A 17,778-nucleotide genomic window follows, 5' to 3' on the forward strand; every position below is an offset into this window, starting at 1 on the left:
AGTAAAACGCTAGAATATGAAAAGACATAAAGGGTTGGGCTTGTCATGGGCATGCGGCCATGGGCAACACGCCTTGGACGAGCATGACCGTGACACTAAGTACATGGGGTTTCCCCACGAGAGTTCGAATCTCTCAGGCGACGTTTTCAAATTTTTTTTTTCTTTATTTCTCGTTTGATTTTTACATTAAATATTCCTTTAGAGCATAGAGAATGTTTGAGTTCCAAATTTTTGTATAGCTTAGACCACTATTGCAAAAAACCTGTGTCGCTTTGGCTGAGTCGTTAAGGCGTGTGCCTGCTAAGTACATGGGGTTTCTCCGCGAGAGTTTGAATCTCTTAGGCGAAGATTTTAAATTTTTTTTCTTTATTTCTCGTTTGATTTTTACATTGAATATTCCTTTAGAGCATAGAGAACGTTTGAGTTCCAAATTTTTGTATAGCATAGACCTTTATTGCAAAAAACTTGTGTCGCTTTGGCCGAGTGGTTAAGGCGTGTGCCTGCTAAGTACATGGGGTTTCCGGCGAGAGTCCGAATCTCTCAGGCGACGTATTAAATATTCCTTTAGAGCATAGAGAACGTTTGAGTTCCAAATTTTTGTATAGCTTAGACCTCTATTGCAAAAAACTTGTGTTGCTTTGGACGAGTGGTTAAGGCGTGTGCCATGTTAAGTACATGGGATTTTCCCCGCGAGAGTTCGAATCTCTCAGGCGACGTTTTTAATTTTTTTTTCCTTTATTTCTAGTTCAAAATTTTTGTATATTGTAAAAAACTTGTGTCGCTTTGGCCGAGTGGTTAAGGCGTGTGCCTGCTAAGTACATGGGGTTTCCCCGCGAGAGTTCTAATCTCTCAGGCGACGTTTTTAATTTTTTTTTCCTTTATTTATCGTTTGATTTTTACATTAAATATTCCTTTAGAGCATAGAGAACGTTTGAGTTCCAAATTTATGTATAGCTTAGACCTCTATTGCAAAAAACCTGTGTCGCTTTGGCCGAGTGGTTAAGGCGCGTTCCTACTAAGGACATGGGGTTTCCCCGTGACAGTTCGAATCTCGCAGGCTATTAAATATTCCTTTAGAGCATAGAGAACGTTTGAGTTCCAAATTTATGTATAGCTTAGACCTCTATTGCAAAAAACCTGTGTCGCTTTGGCCGAGTGGTTAAGGCGCGTTCCTACTAAGGACATGGGGTTTCCCCGTCACAGTTCGAATCTCGCAGGCGACGTATTAAATATTCCTTTAGAGCATAGAGAACGTTTGAGTTCCAAATTTTTGTATAGCTTAGACCTCTATTGCAAAAAACTTGTGTCGCTTTGGCCGAGTGGTTAAGGCGTGTGCCTGCTAAGTACATGGGATTTCCCCGCGAGAGTTCGAATCTCTTAGGCGACGATTTTAATATTCCTTTAAAGCATAGAGAACGTTTGACTTCCAATTTTTTGTATCCCGCGAGAGTTCGAATCTCTCAGGCGACGATTTTAATATTCCTCTAAAGTATAGAGAACGTTTGAGTTCCAAATTTTTGTATAGTTTAAACCTCTATTGCAAAAAACATGTGTCGCATTGGCTGAGTGGTTAAAGCGTGTGCCTGCATTGGCCGAGTGGTTAAAGCGTGTGCCTGGTAAGTACATGGGGTTTCCCCGCAAGAAACGTTTTTAATTTTTTTTCCTTGAGTTCCAAATTTTTGTATAGCTTAGACCTTTATTACAAAAAACTTGTATCGCTTTGGTCGAGTGGTTAAGGCGTGTGCCTGCTAAGTACATGGGGTTTCCCTGCGAGAGTTCAAATCTCTCAGGCTACGTTTTTAATTTTTTTCCTTTATTTCTCGTTTAATTTTTACATTAAATATTCCTTTAGAGCATAGAGAACGTTTGAGTTCCAAATTTTTGTATAGCTTAGACCTATATTGCAAAAATCTTGTGTCGCTTTGGCCGAGTGGTTAAGGCGTGTGCCTGCTAAGTGCATGGGGTTTCCCCGCGAGAGTTCGAATCTCTCAGGCGACGATGAGAACGTTTGACTTCCAAATTTTTGTATAAATTTAGGGTCCAGGCCAGAGCATAGAGAACGTTTGACTTCCAAATTTTTGTATAAATTTAGGGTCCAGGCCAGAGTTGGAATCTCTCGTTTGATTTTTACATTAAATATTCCTTTAGAACATAGAGAACGTTTGAGTTCCAAATTTTGTATAGCTTAGACCTTTATTGCAAAAAAGTTGTGTTGCTTTGGCCGAGTGGTTAAGGCATGTGCCTGCTAAGTACATGGGGTTTCCCCGCGAGAGTTTGAATCTCTCAGGAAATGTTTTAAATATTTTTTCCTTTATTTCTCATTTGATTTTTAAATTAAATATTCCTTTAGAACATAGAGTACGGTTGAGTTCCAAATTTTTGTATAGCTTAGACCTTTATTTCAAAAAACTTGTGTCGCTTTGGCCGAGTGGTTAAGGCGTGTGCTTGCTAAGTACATGGGGTTTCCCCGCGAGAGTTCGAATCTCTCAAGCGACGTTTTTAATTTTTTTTCCTTTATTTCTAGTTCCAAATTTTTGTATAGGTTAGACCTTTATTGCAAAAAACTTGTGTCGCTTTGGCCGAGTGGTTAAGGCGTGTGCCTGCTAAGTACATGGGGTTTACCCGCGAGAGTTCTAATCTCTCAGGCGACGTTTTTAATTTTTTTTCCTTTATTTCTCATTTAATTTTTACATTAAATATTCCTTTAGAGCATAGAGAACGTTTGAGTTCCAAATTTTTGTATAGCTTAGACCTCTATTGCAAAAAACCTGTGTCGCTTTGGCCGAGTGGTTAAGGCGCGTGCCTGCTAAGGACATGGGGTTTTCCCGTCACAGTTCGAATCTCGCAGGCGACGTATTAAATATTCCTTTAGAGCATAGAGAACGTTTGAGTTCCAAATTTTTGTATAGCTTAGACCTCTATTGCAAAAAACCTGTGTCGCTTTGGTCGAGTGGTTAAGGTGTGTGCCTGCTAAGTGCATGGGGTTTCCCCGTGAGAGTTCGAATCTCTTAGGCGACGATTTTAATATTCCTCTAGAGCATAGAGAACGTTTGACTTCTAAATTTTTGTATAGGTTAGACCTCTATTGCAAAAAGCATGTGCCTGCTAAGTACATGGGGTCCCACGCGACGATTTTAATATTCCTCTAGAGCATAGAGAACGTTTGACTTCTAAATTTTTGTATAGTTTAGACCTCTATTGCAAAAAGCATGTGCCTGCTAAGTACATGGGGTCCCAGCCAGAGTTGAAATCTCTCAAGTGACGTTTTTAATTTTTTTTTTCCTTTATTTCTCGTTTGATTTTTACATTAAATATTCCTTTAGAACATAGAGAACGTTTGAGTTCCAAATTTTTGTATAGCTTAGACCTTTATTGCAAAAAACTTGTGTTGCTTTGGCCGAGTGGTTAAGGCGTGTGCCTGCTAAGTACATGGGGTTTCCCGCGAGAGTTCGAATCTCTCAGGCTTTCCTTTAGAGCATAGAGAACGTTTGAGTTCCAAATTTTTGTATAGGTTAGACCTCTATTGCAAAAGACATGTTGCATTGGCCGAGTGGTTAAGGCGTGTGCCTGCTAAGTACATGGGTTTCCTCGCGAGATTTCAAATCTCTTAGGTGACGTTTTTAATTTTTTTTTCCTTTATTTCTAGTTCCAAATTTTTGTATAGCTTAGACCTTTATTGCAAAAAACTTGTGTCGCTTTGGCCGAGTGGTTAAGGCGTGTGCCTGCTAAGTACATGGGGTTTCCCTACGAGAGTTCGAATCTCTCAGGCGACGTTTTTAATTTTTTTTCCTTTATTTCTCGTTTGATTTGATTTTTACATTAAATATTCCTTTAGAGCATAGAGAACGTTTGAGTTCCAATTTTTTGTATAGCTTAGACCTCTATTGCAAAAAACCTGTGTCGCTTTGGCCGAGTGGTTAAGGCGCGTGCCTGCTAAGGACATGGGGTTTCCCCGTCACAGTTCGAATCTCGCAGGCGACGTATTAAATATTCCTTTAGAGCATAGAGAACGTTTGAGTTCCAAATTTTTGTATAGCTTAGACCTCTATTGCAAAAAACTTGTGTCGCTTTGGCCGAGTGGTTAAGGCGTGTGCCTGCTAAGTACATGGGGTTTCCTCGCGAGAGTTCGAATCTCTCAGGCTTTCCTTTAGAGCATAGAGAACGTTTGAGTTCCAAATTTTTGTATAGGTTAGACCTCTATTGCAAAAAACATGTCGCATTGGCCGAGTGGTTAAGGCGTGTGCCTGCTAAGTACATGGAATTCGATTTTTTAATTTTTTCGTTTGTTTCTCGTTTAAATAAAGTAGACAACAGAAAGAAATATTTTCGAAAATACAGAGAATTGAACTTGAAATTGATGTCATGGTTCATAAGTTGACTTGGATGCAAAGGCAAAATCGAATTTTCATTAATGAAAAATTGGTGACACCAGCCTAAACTAATCAAGTAAGTGGGCTTACTATCGGCATGATTATATTTGATGTTGACACGTATCTCGTAGTTCTACACGTGTCATATATATTGATATGTGTGAATTGTTTATGGATCGATATGCTTATGATATGATGTGTATATGTTATAATATGTGAATTGTATGATAATACTTATGGAACAATGTGTTTAATGTTATGTTTGAGATATGATACGAGAAGGATGCACTAAACGTAAAGTAATGATAGGAGTAAGATATGTTCATGAAACGTTAAGTTTAGGTTACGTATCAAAGTGCTATGGATATGAGAGATTGATAAAACGATATGGTCATGATTGATTGAAAAAATAATATGGTTAGACTATGGGTACAAAGGGATATGATTATGATAGATTGGTAGAATGATAGTATTAGGATATGTTCCTGTGATAATATGACTATGGTACGTTCATGTAACGATATAACTGTAATATGTGTAAGAACGCTAAGGCTATAATAAGTTAGGGAATGATATGATCACGAAGTGTTTACGATATGATTATGATACGACATGTGAATGACGTATATATATATGTATGTATGTATGTAATTATGTATTGTGATATGATATGAAAAATGTTATGGTACGAGATATGTGATAAATTGACATATTTATGATATGATTGAATCTCTTAGGTAATGGTTTTCCGGCTATGGTGCACATTCCATTCTCGATGTCTTGTACCTTCATACGCCACCAAAGTTTGGCGTCGTCTATGAGATACATCGAGACTACTGTCACCTTCATGTTGTCGGTACAAGCCGGGGTGGCTTTGAAGTACTGTTCGACATCAAAGATGAAGTTCTCCAACTCTTTGGCATCCTGGTTCCCTTTGAAAGGTCTAGGTTCGGGAAACTTTAGTTTGTTGGATCTTGTACTAGTTTGCCCAGCCGAGACGTTCTCCACGGCTTTCATGTTCACCTCGATTCGGGTGCTCATGGCAGACATCTTTTCTTGCATTTCATCGATCGTTGTTCTGAATTCGTCAGCTAATCCATTGAACAAACTCATCATTGTATTTTGTAGCACGTCAAACTCTTCGCCACGTCCCTCCTTGTGTTCGATAGAGCTATCGGGGCTACCAGACAGTCTTGGGCTGCTCGTAGGAGCAACCTTTTCTTCGAGTGAGGTCACTCGAAACATCAGTTCTGCGATTGGCAACCCATCCAGGTGGTTACCCATTACGTCGATCTTTACGACTTTTCCACTCAGTTCTTTCACCCGTGCTTCCAGGAAGCGGATGGTGTTAGGGACTTCTATGAGGAACAACATTTTCTCCTCTATTAAATTAAGCCAGTCAGCTTGTGCTTTGGGTGCGACATTGTCGTTGACATGTTCTCGGTCTTTGCTATTTCACGGAGCTAACAAAGCTCTGATACCACTTGTCACAATCGCACTTTTAATGGCAGCGGACTTGCGATTGTGCGGCACTCGCTTTCCAACGACAAGTGAGCTAAGCCAATTCGTTCTTGCATCGCCTACGGCCAAGCGACGTATGCTCGAGCCTCTAGCCTCGGTTTTAAGAGAAGGTTTTAGAAAGCGAGGGCAGAGAGAGATTTTTGAAAGAGACGTTATATAAGCAAGCAAGAGAGAAATAACAACGGCTTACAGTATATAACCTTGGGTAGGGAGAAGTTAACAACTAGTCGTATCCCCCTATAGTACATTCTGACGCATTTCATGTCTGACAAGCCTAGACATGATATTTATGAAACGTCATACTTCCTAGAAATACAAAAGTAAAACACTAGAATATGAAAAGACATAAAGGGTTGGGCTTGTCATGGGCATGCGGCCATGTGCAACACGCCTTGGACGAGCATGACCGTGACACTAAGTACATAGGGTTTCCCCACGAGAGTTCGAATCTCTCAGGCGACGTTTTTAAATTTTTTTTCTTTATTTCTCGTTTGATTTTTACATTAAATATTCCTTTAGAGCATAGAGAATGTTTGAGTTCCAAATTTTTGTATAGCTTAGACCACTATTGCAAAAAACTTGTGTCGCTTTGGCCGAGTGGTTAAGGCGTGTGCCTGCTAAGTACATGGGGTCTCCCGCGAGAGTTCGAATCTCTCAGGTGACGTATTAAATATTCCTTTAGAGCATAGAGAACGTTTGAGTTCAAAAATTTTGTATATCTTAGACCTCTATAACAAAAAACTTGTGTCGCTTTGGCCGAGTGGTTAAGGCGTGTGCCTGCTAAGTGCATGGGGTTTTCCCGCGAGAGTTCAAATCTCTCAGGCGACGTTTTTAATTTTTTTTTCCTTTATTTCTAGTTCCAAATTTTTGAATAGCTTAGACCTTTATTGCAATAAACTTGTGTCGCTTTGGCTGAGTGGTTAAGGCGCTTGCCTACTAAGTACATGGGGTTTCCCCGCGAGAGTTTGAATCTCTCAGGTGACGTTTTTAATTTTTTTTTCCTTTATTTCTAGTTCCAAATTTTTGTATAGCTTAGACCTTTATTGCAAAAAACTTGTGTTGCTTTGGCCGAGTGGTTAAGCCGTGTGCCTGCTAAGTACATGGGGTTTTCCTGCGAGAGTTCAAATCTCTCAGGTGACGATTTTATTAATATTCCTTTAAAGCATAAAGAACGTTTCACTTCCAAATTTTTGTATAGTTTAGACCTCTATTGCAAAAAACATGTGTCGCATTGGCCGAGTGGTTAAGGCGTGTGAGAGGAAACGTTTTTAATTTTTTTTCCTTTATTTCTCGTTTGATTTTTACATTAAATATTCCTTTTGAGCATAGAGAACGTTTGAGTTCCAAATTTTTGTATAACTTAGATCTTTATTGCAAAAAACTGTTGCTTTGGCCGAGTGGTTAAGGCGTGTGCCTGCTAAGTGCATGGGGTTTCCCCGCGAGAGTTTGAATCTCTCAGGCGACAATTTCAATATTCTCTAGAGCATAGAGAACGTTTGACTTCCAAATTTTTGTATAGTTTAGACCTCTATTGCAAAAAGCATGTGCCTGCTAAGTACATGGGGTCTCCGCCAGAGTTGGATTTTTAATTTTTTTTCCTTTATTTCTCGTTTGATTTTTACATTAAATATTCCTTTAGAGCATAGAGAACGTTTGAGTTCCAAATTTTTGTATAGCTTAGACCTTTATTGCAAAAAATTTGTGTCGCTTTGGCCGAGTGGTTAAGGCGTGTGCCTGCTAAGTACATGGGGTTTCCCCGCGAGAGTTCAAATCTCTCAGGCGACGTTTTTATTTTTTTTTCCTTTATTTCTCGGTTGATTTTTACATTAAATATTCCTTTAGAGCATAGAGAACGTTTGAGTTCCAAATTTTTGTATAACTTAGACCTTTATTGCAAAAAGCTTTTTGTCGCTTTGGCCGAGTGGTTAAGGCGTGTGCCTGCTAAGTACATGGGGTTTCAACGCGAGAGTTCGAATCTCTCACGCGACGTTTTTAATTTTTTTTTCCTTTATTTCTAGTTCCAAATTTTTGTATAGCTTAGACCTCTATTGCAAAAAACCTGTGTCGCTTTGGCCGAGTGGTTAAGGCATGTGCCTGCTAAGTACATGGGGTTTTCCTGCGAGAGTTCAAATCTCTTGGAACGTTTCACTTCCAAATTTTTGTATAGTTTAGACCTCTATTGCAAAAAACATGTGTCGGGCCGAGTGGTTAAGGCGTGTGCCTGCTAAGTACATGGGGTATCCCCGAGAGGAAACGTTTTTAGAACGTTTGAGTTCCAAATTTTTGTATAAGTTAGATCTTTATTGCAAAAAACTTGTGTCGCTTTGGCCGAGTGGTTAAGGCGTGTGCTTGCTAAGTACATGGGGTTTTCCCGCGAGAGTTTGAATCTCTCAGGCGACGTTTTTTTTTTTTCCCTTTATTTCTAGTTCCAAATTTTTGTATAGCTTAGACCTTTATTGCAAAAAACTTGTGTCACTTTGGCCGAGTGGTTAAGGTGTGTGCCTGCTAAGTACATGGGGTTTCCCTGCGAGAGTTTGAATCTCTCACGCGACGTTTTTAATTAAATTAGCTTAGACCTCTATTGCAAAAACCTGTGTCGCTTTGGCTGAGTGGTTAAGGCGTGTGCCTGCTAAGTACATGGGGTTTCCCGGCAAGAGCATAGAGAACGTTTGAGTGGGGTTTCCCGGCAAGAGCATAGAGAACGTTTGAGTTCCAAATTTTTGTATAGGTTAGACCTCTATTGCAAAAAACATGTGTCGCATTGGCCGAGTGGTTAAGGCGTGTGCCTGCTAAGTACATGGAATTCGATTTTTTAATTTTTTTCATTTGTTTCTAGTTTAAATAAAGTAGACAACGGAAAACAATATTTTCGAAAATACAGAGAATTGAACTTGAAATTGATGTCATGGTTCATAGGTTGACTTGGATGCAAAGGCAAAATCGAATTTTCATTAATGACAAATTGGTGACACCAGCCTAAACTAATCAAGTGGGCTTACTATCGGCATGATTATATTTGATGTTGACACGTATCTCGTAGTTCTGCACGTGTCATATATATTGATATGTGTGAATTGTTTATGGATCGATATGTTTATGATATGATGTGTATATGTTATAATATGTGAATTGTATGGTAATACTTATGGTACAATGCGTTTAATGTTATGTTTGAGGTAGGATATGAGAAGGATGCACTAAACATAAAGTAATGATAGGAGTAAGATATGCTCATGAAACGTTAAGGTTAGATTACGTATTAAAGTGCTATGGATATGAGAGATTGATAAAACGATATGGTCACGGTCGATTGATAAAAAAAATACGGTTAGACTATGGGTAGAAAGGGATATGATTATGACAGATTGGTAGAATGATAATGTTAGGATACGTTCCTGTGACAATATGACTGAGGTACGTTCATGTAACGATATGAATATAATATGTGTAAGAACGCTAAGACTATAATAAGTTAGGGAACGATATGATCACGAAGTGTTTACGATATGATTATCATACGACATGTGAATGACGTATATATATATATATATATATATATATATATATATATATGTATGTATGTATGTATGTATGTATTGTGATATGATATGAAAAATGTTATGGTACGAGATATGTGATAAAATTGACATATTTATGATATGATATATTGTGATGCGATATGTTATCGTATGATATGATATGTATATGATGAAATGTTAGGTTAAAAGCATGGAATATTATGTTATGTCTCTTAAATTGTATGTATACAACATGATATGAATGACATAAAATCACGATAAATGACATGAAGTATAACCTCATTAGAGTTATATATGATATGAGGATTGAAAAATGAGAAATGATATAATATGAATGAAAAACGATAATGGGGTTATATTTAATAATGTTGAAAACAGAAAAATATTGGGACCTCATGCATTATGTGTGCTCATGCATGGGGGATATCCCTATTCCATCACAAGGGTACGGACGCGTATACCATTAGGCAGGTGAAGTATCATTATGTTTTACATAATGCTGCCATGACGGATACTAATTTTAATCGGTGTCCAGTATAAGGAGCTATTAGAGTAGGCTCGCCTGACTAGAAAAGGCGCCCAGTTATGTGTGAACTGTATGGAGCCCATACTCGCACATATAGGCTGTGTATAGAGTATATGATACACATCCAAGTTGTCTATTAGGATAGTGTCGTAGGAAAATAAACTGATATGATAGATCTGTCATTGCATTCGCATGTTCTTGTATTTAAACCCCAATAATGGGATCGCTTACTTAGTATTTCTTTAAATACTCAAGTCACGTGCTACCTCTATTTCAAGTTAAGGCATTCCTGTACGACTGACGACGACATCGCAACTCGAGACCATGATACATGTATAGGGTAATTGTATTTAGTTTCTTAGACTTAGGCTAGAATAAAATGTTTTTAATTTAAACATTTATTTACTTTATTTAGGCTTTTGTTGTGTCGTTTTTTAAAGGTGTTTTCAAAACACGTAAGTCCATGACTGTATTTTAGGATGAATTTGACGTTTCATGAAAGCGTAAATGAAGTATCTCCACATTTAACGTTCATAATATGTATATCGTGACAACCTTAAATTAAATAGAAAATTTCGAGTCCTTACTATTAAGGCATGTGCCTGCTAAGAAGATGGGGTTTCTTCCTTTAAAGCCTAAATTATTTGAATTCCAGGTTAATGAAAGATTTGTATTTAATTTAACTTTCAAATTTTGTATAACTTAGAACTCTATTACAAATAAATATGTGTTGCTTTGGCCAACTGGTTAAGGCGTGTGCTTGCTAAGTATATGGGGTTTTTGTTAATGAGAACGTCTGACTTCAAATTTTTGTATAGCTTAGACCTCTGTTGCTAAAAATATGTGTTGCTTTGGCCGAGTGGTTAAGGCGTGTACCTGCTAAGTACATGGGGTTTCCCCCCGAGAGTTCAAATCTCTCAGGCGACGATTTTAATTTTTTTTCTTTATTTCTCGTTTGATTTTTACATTAAATATTCCTTTAGAGCATAGAAAAAGTTGACTTCCAAATTTTTGTATAGCTTAGACCTCTATTACAAAAAACATGTGTTGCTTTGGTCGAGTGGTTAAGGCGTGTGCCTGCTAAGTACATGGGGTTTCCCCACGAGAGTACAAATCTCTCAGGCGATGATATGATACATTACCTTCATATAGAATCTGATTCTATGCTCTTTGGTTGGAGGTTATGTAGTACACTTGAAGAGGAAGAAATTGGACTCAAACTTCCAACATAACCCCCCATCGACATAGTAATGAGCTAAAACGGTCTAACAAGGGAGAATCTAATCAAGTAAACCAGCCTAAACTAATCAAGTAAGTGGTCTTGCTATCGACATGATTATAATTTGATGTTGACATGTATCTCGTGGTTCTGCACGTGTCATATATATTGATATGTGTAAATTGTTTATGGATCAATATGCTTATGATATGATGTGTATATGTTATAATACTTATGGTACAATGTGTTTAATGTTATGTTTGAGATATGATACGAGAAGGATGCACTAAACCTAAAGTAATGATAGGAGTAAGATATGTTCATGAAACATTAAGTTTAGGTGTTTAGGTTACGTATCAAAGTGCTATGGATATGAGAGATTGATAAAACGATATGGTCACGATCGATTGAAAAAATAATATGGTTAGACTATGGGTACAAAGGGATATGATTATGATAGATTGGTAGAATGATAGTATTAGGATATGTTCCTGTGACAATATGACTATGATACGTTCATGTAACGATATGACTGTAATATGTGTAAGAACGCTAAGGCTATAATAAGTTAGGGAACGATATGATCACGAAGTGCTTACGATATGATTATGATACGACATGTGAATGACGTGTATATATATATATATATATATATATATATATATATATATATATATATATATGTATGTATGTATGTATGTATGTATGTATGTATGTATGTATGTATGTATGTATGTATGTATGTATGTATGTATGTATGTATGTATGTATGTATGTATGTATGTATGTATGTATGTATTGTGATATGATATGAAAAATGTTATGGTACGAGATATGTGATAAATTGACATATTTATGATATGATATATTGTGATGCGATATGTTATGTTATGATATGTATATGTTGAAATGTTATATTAAAAGCATGGAATATTATGTTATGTCTCATAAATTGTATGTATACAACATGATATGAATGACATAAAATCATGATAAATGACATGAAATATAACCTCATTAGAATTATATATGATATGAGAACTGAAAAATGAGAAATGATATGATATGAATGAAAAACGATAACGGGGTTATATTTAATAATGTTGAAAACGGAAAAATATTGGGACCTCATGCGTTATGTACTCATGCATTGGGGGATACCCCCATTCCATCACGAGGGTACAAACGCGTACACAACTAGGCAGGTGAAGTATCATTACGTTTTACATAATGCTGCCGTGACGGATACTAATTCTAATAGGTGTCCGACATAAGGAGCTACTAGAGCCGGCTCACCCGACCAGAAAAGGTGCTCAACTATGTGCGAATTGATCCAAGTTGCCCATTAGGATAGTGTCGTAGGAAAATAGACTGATATGATAGGTCCCGTCATTGCATTCGCATGTTTTTGCATTTAACCCCCAATAATGGGGTCGCTTACTGAGTATTTCTTTAAATACTCAAGCCACGTGCTACCTCTATTTCAGGTTAAGGTATTCCTGTACGGCTGACGACGACATCGCAACTCGAGACCATGACACATGTATAAGGTAAGTGTATTTATTTTCTTAGACTTAGGCTAGAATAAGATGTTTTTAATTTAAACGTTTATTTACTTTATTTAAGCTTTTGTTGTGTCGTTTTTTAAAGGTGTTTTCAAAACACTTAAGTCCATGACTGTGTTTTAAGATGAATGTGACATTTCATGAAAGCTTAAATGAAGTATTTCCGCATTCAATGTCCATAATATGTATATAGTCGCAACCTTAAATTAAGTAGAAAATTTCGGGTCCTTACTGTTAAGACGTGTGCCTGCTAAGAAAATGAGGTTTCTTCCTTTAGAGAGTAAATTATTTGAATTCCAGGTTAACGAAAGATTTGTATTTAATTTAACTTTCAAATTTTTGTATAGCTTAGACCTCTATTATATAAAATATATGTTGCTTTGGCTAAGTGGTTAAGGCTTGTGCTTGCTAACTACATGGGGTTTCCCCGCGAGAGTTTGAATCTCTCAGGTGGAGATTTTAATTTTTTTTTTCTTTATTTCTTGTAGATTTGTATTTATTTTATTTGTTAATGAGAACGTTTGACTTTCAAATTTTTGTATAACTTAGACCTCTATTGCCAAAAATATGTGTCGCTTTGGCCGAGTGGTTAAGGCGTGTGCCTGCTAAGTACATGGGGTTTCCCTGCGAGAGTTCAAATCTCTCAGGCGACGATTTTATTTTTTTTTTCTTCATTTCTCGTAGATTTGTATTTATTTTATTTGTTAAAGAGAACGTTTGACTTCCAAAGTTTTGTATAGCTTAGACCTCTGTTGCCAAAAATATGTGTCGCTTTGGTCGAGTGGTTAAGGCGTGTGCCTGCTAAGTACATTGGGTTTCCTCGCCAAAGTTCGAATCTCTCAAGCGACGATTTTAATTTTTTTGTTTCTTTATTTCTCGTAGATTTGTATTTATTTTATTTGTTAATGAGAACGTTTGACTTTCAAATTTTTGTATAGCTTAGACCTCTATTGCACAAAATATATGTAGCTTTGGCCGAGTGGTTAAGGCGTGTGCTTGCTAAGTACATGGTGTTTCTCCCTGAGAGTTCGAATCTCTTAGGCGACACATATGCCGCTTTGGTCGAGCAGTTAAGGCATGTGCCTGCTAAGTACACATGGGAGGCACGTGTTAGTTTTTCTTTCGGTATGCCTCCTTAAATTCGGTAAGCTCATGTATCCAATGTGGATTTTATTGACATGGCTAAATTAAGATAAGGATATAACACTGATACCACTAATAGGAATCAAAGAACTTTCACATTGATATAATATTGTCCACTTATGCTCTGATGGCTTTACTTTTAGTTTCCCCAACCTAAGTACCCATAATCTTCCTCTTAATTAGTCAATGTGGGACTCCAACAATCGTCTGTTCCTCTAAGGTGCCCTACCTGGCCGCTGGCCGCATCTGTAGCATGTGTCTATTCCTGCCCTGCATTTCTCCCCGTGTGAGGACGCCGACAGTTAGGACAAAGGGTCATGTTTTGTACCAGGGCTCTTCTTCGTTTATCAGTGCGGCCACGGGGTGATCTACTAGTTTTGGGGTGGCTACGATCTGTCCCCTTCCCTAGGCTGCAGTGTGGGATGATTGTGTTGTTCCCAACTGTAGCTTGTCGGTGCGGGGCGCGTCGAGCAGGGTCACCACTTGAAGGGCTTTCGCATAATCGAAGGATGACTGGGCTGACACATTTCCATTCAGTTCCTCCCTTAGGCCAGCAATAAATCGTTCGGCCTTCAACTCATAAGAACTAATATAGGTTGGAGAAAACCTTGCTAGCCTATTGAACTCTAGTCACATTCCTCCATTGGCCTGTTTCCCTGTTTCAGTTGGAGGAATGATGCCTTCATTTTCACTCTGGCAGTGATTGGGTAATATTTGCGGAGATAAACATATTTAAACTAGCGCCAGGTAATAAACTCTCCTTGTGGTATAATGGTCTTCTGAGCACCCATCTACCAGAAGTGCGCCTCTCCTTTCAGCATATACGTCCCATAATGGACTTGATACTTTAGCGGGCAGTTCATAAAATGGAAGGCCGTTTCTATGGCCTCTAGCCAGTTCTCAACGGCAATGGGATCCACCTTGCCTTCGTCAAAAGAAGGCGGTTTATGCTTCTGGAAATCTCTTAGGTAGCGGAGGCGGTTTATGCCTCTGGAAATCTCTTAGGTAGCGGGACTCCAGAGTCATAGTCCCTGAATCTTTGGCCCCTTGCCCTGCTGACTCATTAGCCATCATAGTTTGTATCATTTGGTTCGTCAGAGCCTGATTTTCTCTCGAGGTCATCATGAACGTCTGAAACATCTCTGCTGTGGGCATGACTAACGGCTGGTTTAGTGGAACTGTTGTACAAGTGGTTGGAACCGATGGGACCTCCTCGGAGAAGGGAGCAGTAGGGGGTGTATCGAGCAGCCTTCGGGCCTTAGCCTTCCTTCGGCGTCTTTTTGTTCTTGATGGCTGTGGAACGGTCCCCTCGCTAGTTTGGGGTGTATCCCCAACCTCCTCTTGAAATTCAGGTTTTTCTACTTCAGGTGTTGGAACCAAGGTGTCCTAAACTTTCTCTCTTCTTCCCCTTCTTGGTCTGGGCCCAACATATGGTTCGAGTCTCTTTGGTGCCATTATCTACCAGAACAGAAAAAGGACTATGGTTACAATTCATTCGTAGCACATCTCCTAGGTAATGTGCGATTATAATGCCATAGTAGGCCATGACATACTCTATAAATACCAGCTTGACTTTTGTCTATACGTTTCCATCACGTGAGTAGGTTTGGTCGTGAGCGGCATGTGTTTGACGAGCGAGGTCACAGAGGATACGACTCTCTATCCTAAATGTCTACAAGACCTATAACCTGACTACTCTGATACCAAATTTGTCACGACCCAATATTTTACTATGAATCGTGACTAATGACAAAACACGAATGCACAAAGTGATTTAAATATGAAATAGAGAAAATCCTTTAATTCCAATAAAGTTTTTGAATGACAAACAAACAGAACATTTAAGCGTTTGGAAATAAATTTTGAAATAATGCAAATACAAAATAAAGAATGGACTGACTTCCCGGGACAACCCATTCCTCTGTGACAATCCCCGTCTCCATCACGCTTGTCCTTGACCGACGCCTCGTGCTCGTGAAAGACAAACAGAACACTTAACCGTTTGGAAATAAATTTCGAAAGAATGCAAATACAAAATAAAGACTAGACTGACGCCCCGGGACAACCCATTCCTCTGTGACAATCCCCGTCTCCATCACGCCCGCCCTTGACCAATGCCTCGCGCTCATGAAAAAGAAAAACATAGCAAGAATGAGTATAAAAATTATACTTAGTAAGCCACCTACAGGTAGGCTCTCTTCGCATCCTAACTTAACAGGTTCCCATGGTCTCCTAATACGGTTCTTCGCATCCTGACTTAACAGGTTCCCACGGTCTCCTAATACGGTTCTAGGTCATCTCGTTCTAATCTTAGTTCTAATCTTAGTCCCTTGGAGCTTGCCCCTTGGGTTTCACCGGTTCATCGTCCTTTCATTAGATATCTAGAGGTTCCTTACGCCAAGCTGATATGGTTGGTATCTCTCTATGAGGCACTACCTCTACATGACAATCTAGGACTACATGGTATCTAGTCTAGGGGTGTGCTGAATACCCCTACGCTCATATAGTCCCCCTATGGGGGGCGCGACCCAACCCGTTCCCATGAATCTTAGTTCTAATCTTAGTCCCTTGGAGCTTGCCCCTTGGGTTTCACCGGTTCATCGTCCTTTCATTAGACATCTAGAGGTTCCTTACGCCAAGCTGATATGGTTGGTATCTCTCTATGAGGCACTACCTCTACATGACAATCTAGGACTACATGGTATCTAGTCTAGGGGTGTGCTGAATACCCCTAAGCTCATATAGTCCCCCTATGGGGGGCGCGACCCAACCCATTCCCATGCAGCTAATGGGCTGTACGACGTGGGGACACATTTCCCGTGTGAAATGGCTAAGAGCAATAAGGACTGGTCAGGAACCCTTGGTTCTCCCACGAAGCTATATGTAACAACCTAGATCCACCGCTAGTAGATATTGTCCTCTTTGGGCTTTCCCTTTCGGGCTTTCCCTCAAGGCTTTAAAACGCGTCTGCTAGGGGAAGGTTTCCACACTCTTATAAATGGTGGTTTGTTCTCCTCCCCAACCAATGTGGGACATCACAATTCACCCCCCTTCGGGGCCCAGCATCCTCACTGGCACTCTTTCCTTCATTCAATCGATGTGGGACCGCTCCCAAATCCACTCCCCTTTGGGGACCAGCGTCCTTACTGGCACACCACCTCGTGTCTACCCCCCTTCGGGGAACAGCGAGAAGGCTGACACATCGTCCGGTGTCTGGATCTGATACCATTTGTAACGACCCAGATCCACCACTAGTAGATATTGTCCTCTTTGGGCTTTCCCTTTCGGGCTTTAAAACGCGTCTGCTAGGGGAAGGTTTCCACACCCTTATAAATGGTAGTTTGTTCTCCTTCCCAACCAATGTGGGACATCACAATCCACCCCCTTCGGGGTCCAGTGTTCTTGCTGGCACTCTTTCCTTCCTTCAATCGATGTGGGACCGCCCACAAATCCACTCCCCTTTGGAGACCAGCGTCCTTACTTGCACACCGCCTCGTGTATACCCCTCTTCGGGGAACAGCGAGAAGGCTGACACATTGTCCGGTGTCTGGATCTGATACCATTTGTAACGACCCAGATCCACCGCTAACAGATATTGTCCTCTTTGGACTTTCCCTTTCGGACTTCCCCTCAAGGCTTTAAAACGCGTCTGCTAGGGGAAGGTTTCCACACCCTTATAAATGGTGGTTTGTTCTCCTCTCTAACCAATGTGGGACATCACACTATAGATACCGTTCTCACACTAGCAATCTATGAACACTCTTGAGGTTCCTTGTTGCCATGGTAATCCGTTAAGTTCTTAGGGGAAGGTTAAGTCTAGCGAGAGCGACTTATCGCTTCTAACAGCAATTCCCTAGGCTTATCATAGAAATGGGCTCTAGAAAATAACAGAGTG

General features: G+C 39.4%; 17 non-coding genes across 17 annotated transcripts; all 17 read left to right on the forward strand.

The window, feature by feature from the left end:
* Window positions 1-469: 469 nt before the first annotated feature.
* TRNAS-GCU (transfer RNA serine (anticodon GCU)) lies at window positions 470-550 on the forward strand. The gene has a single exon. It is a non-coding gene; the product is annotated as a tRNA-Ser (tRNA).
* Window positions 551-777: 227 nt separating this feature from the next.
* On the forward strand, window positions 778-859 carry TRNAS-GCU (transfer RNA serine (anticodon GCU)). The gene has a single exon. It is a non-coding gene; the product is annotated as a tRNA-Ser (tRNA).
* A 282-nt stretch (window positions 860-1,141) lies between these two features.
* On the forward strand, window positions 1,142-1,223 carry TRNAS-ACU (transfer RNA serine (anticodon ACU)). Its single transcript has one exon. It is a non-coding gene; the product is annotated as a tRNA-Ser (tRNA).
* Window positions 1,224-1,305: 82 nt separating this feature from the next.
* TRNAS-GCU (transfer RNA serine (anticodon GCU)) lies at window positions 1,306-1,387 on the forward strand. The gene has a single exon. It is a non-coding gene; the product is annotated as a tRNA-Ser (tRNA).
* Window positions 1,388-1,916: 529 nt separating this feature from the next.
* Window positions 1,917-1,998, forward strand: TRNAS-GCU (transfer RNA serine (anticodon GCU)). The gene has a single exon. It is a non-coding gene; the product is annotated as a tRNA-Ser (tRNA).
* A 416-nt stretch (window positions 1,999-2,414) lies between these two features.
* TRNAS-GCU (transfer RNA serine (anticodon GCU)) lies at window positions 2,415-2,496 on the forward strand. Its single transcript has one exon. It is a non-coding gene; the product is annotated as a tRNA-Ser (tRNA).
* Window positions 2,497-2,569: 73 nt separating this feature from the next.
* Window positions 2,570-2,651, forward strand: TRNAS-GCU (transfer RNA serine (anticodon GCU)). The gene has a single exon. It is a non-coding gene; the product is annotated as a tRNA-Ser (tRNA).
* Window positions 2,652-3,691: 1,040 nt separating this feature from the next.
* Window positions 3,692-3,773, forward strand: TRNAS-GCU (transfer RNA serine (anticodon GCU)). The gene has a single exon. It is a non-coding gene; the product is annotated as a tRNA-Ser (tRNA).
* Window positions 3,774-6,474: 2,701 nt separating this feature from the next.
* TRNAS-GCU (transfer RNA serine (anticodon GCU)) lies at window positions 6,475-6,555 on the forward strand. The gene has a single exon. It is a non-coding gene; the product is annotated as a tRNA-Ser (tRNA).
* Window positions 6,556-6,637: 82 nt separating this feature from the next.
* Window positions 6,638-6,719, forward strand: TRNAS-GCU (transfer RNA serine (anticodon GCU)). Its single transcript has one exon. It is a non-coding gene; the product is annotated as a tRNA-Ser (tRNA).
* A 74-nt stretch (window positions 6,720-6,793) lies between these two features.
* On the forward strand, window positions 6,794-6,875 carry TRNAS-ACU (transfer RNA serine (anticodon ACU)). The gene has a single exon. It is a non-coding gene; the product is annotated as a tRNA-Ser (tRNA).
* Window positions 6,876-7,274: 399 nt separating this feature from the next.
* Window positions 7,275-7,356, forward strand: TRNAS-GCU (transfer RNA serine (anticodon GCU)). The gene has a single exon. It is a non-coding gene; the product is annotated as a tRNA-Ser (tRNA).
* A 238-nt stretch (window positions 7,357-7,594) lies between these two features.
* Window positions 7,595-7,676, forward strand: TRNAS-GCU (transfer RNA serine (anticodon GCU)). Its single transcript has one exon. It is a non-coding gene; the product is annotated as a tRNA-Ser (tRNA).
* A 122-nt stretch (window positions 7,677-7,798) lies between these two features.
* Window positions 7,799-7,880, forward strand: TRNAS-GCU (transfer RNA serine (anticodon GCU)). Its single transcript has one exon. It is a non-coding gene; the product is annotated as a tRNA-Ser (tRNA).
* Window positions 7,881-8,209: 329 nt separating this feature from the next.
* On the forward strand, window positions 8,210-8,291 carry TRNAS-GCU (transfer RNA serine (anticodon GCU)). The gene has a single exon. It is a non-coding gene; the product is annotated as a tRNA-Ser (tRNA).
* Window positions 8,292-10,801: 2,510 nt separating this feature from the next.
* Window positions 10,802-10,883, forward strand: TRNAS-GCU (transfer RNA serine (anticodon GCU)). Its single transcript has one exon. It is a non-coding gene; the product is annotated as a tRNA-Ser (tRNA).
* A 2,428-nt stretch (window positions 10,884-13,311) lies between these two features.
* On the forward strand, window positions 13,312-13,393 carry TRNAS-GCU (transfer RNA serine (anticodon GCU)). Its single transcript has one exon. It is a non-coding gene; the product is annotated as a tRNA-Ser (tRNA).
* Window positions 13,394-17,778: the final 4,385 nt, after the last annotated feature.

This window comes from Cucurbita pepo, chromosome 11, assembly GCF_057944985.1.
Source record: "Cucurbita pepo subsp. pepo isolate OVF chromosome 11, ASM5794498v1, whole genome shotgun sequence".
In the NCBI taxonomy this organism is placed as follows: domain Eukaryota; kingdom Viridiplantae; phylum Streptophyta; class Magnoliopsida; order Cucurbitales; family Cucurbitaceae; genus Cucurbita; species Cucurbita pepo.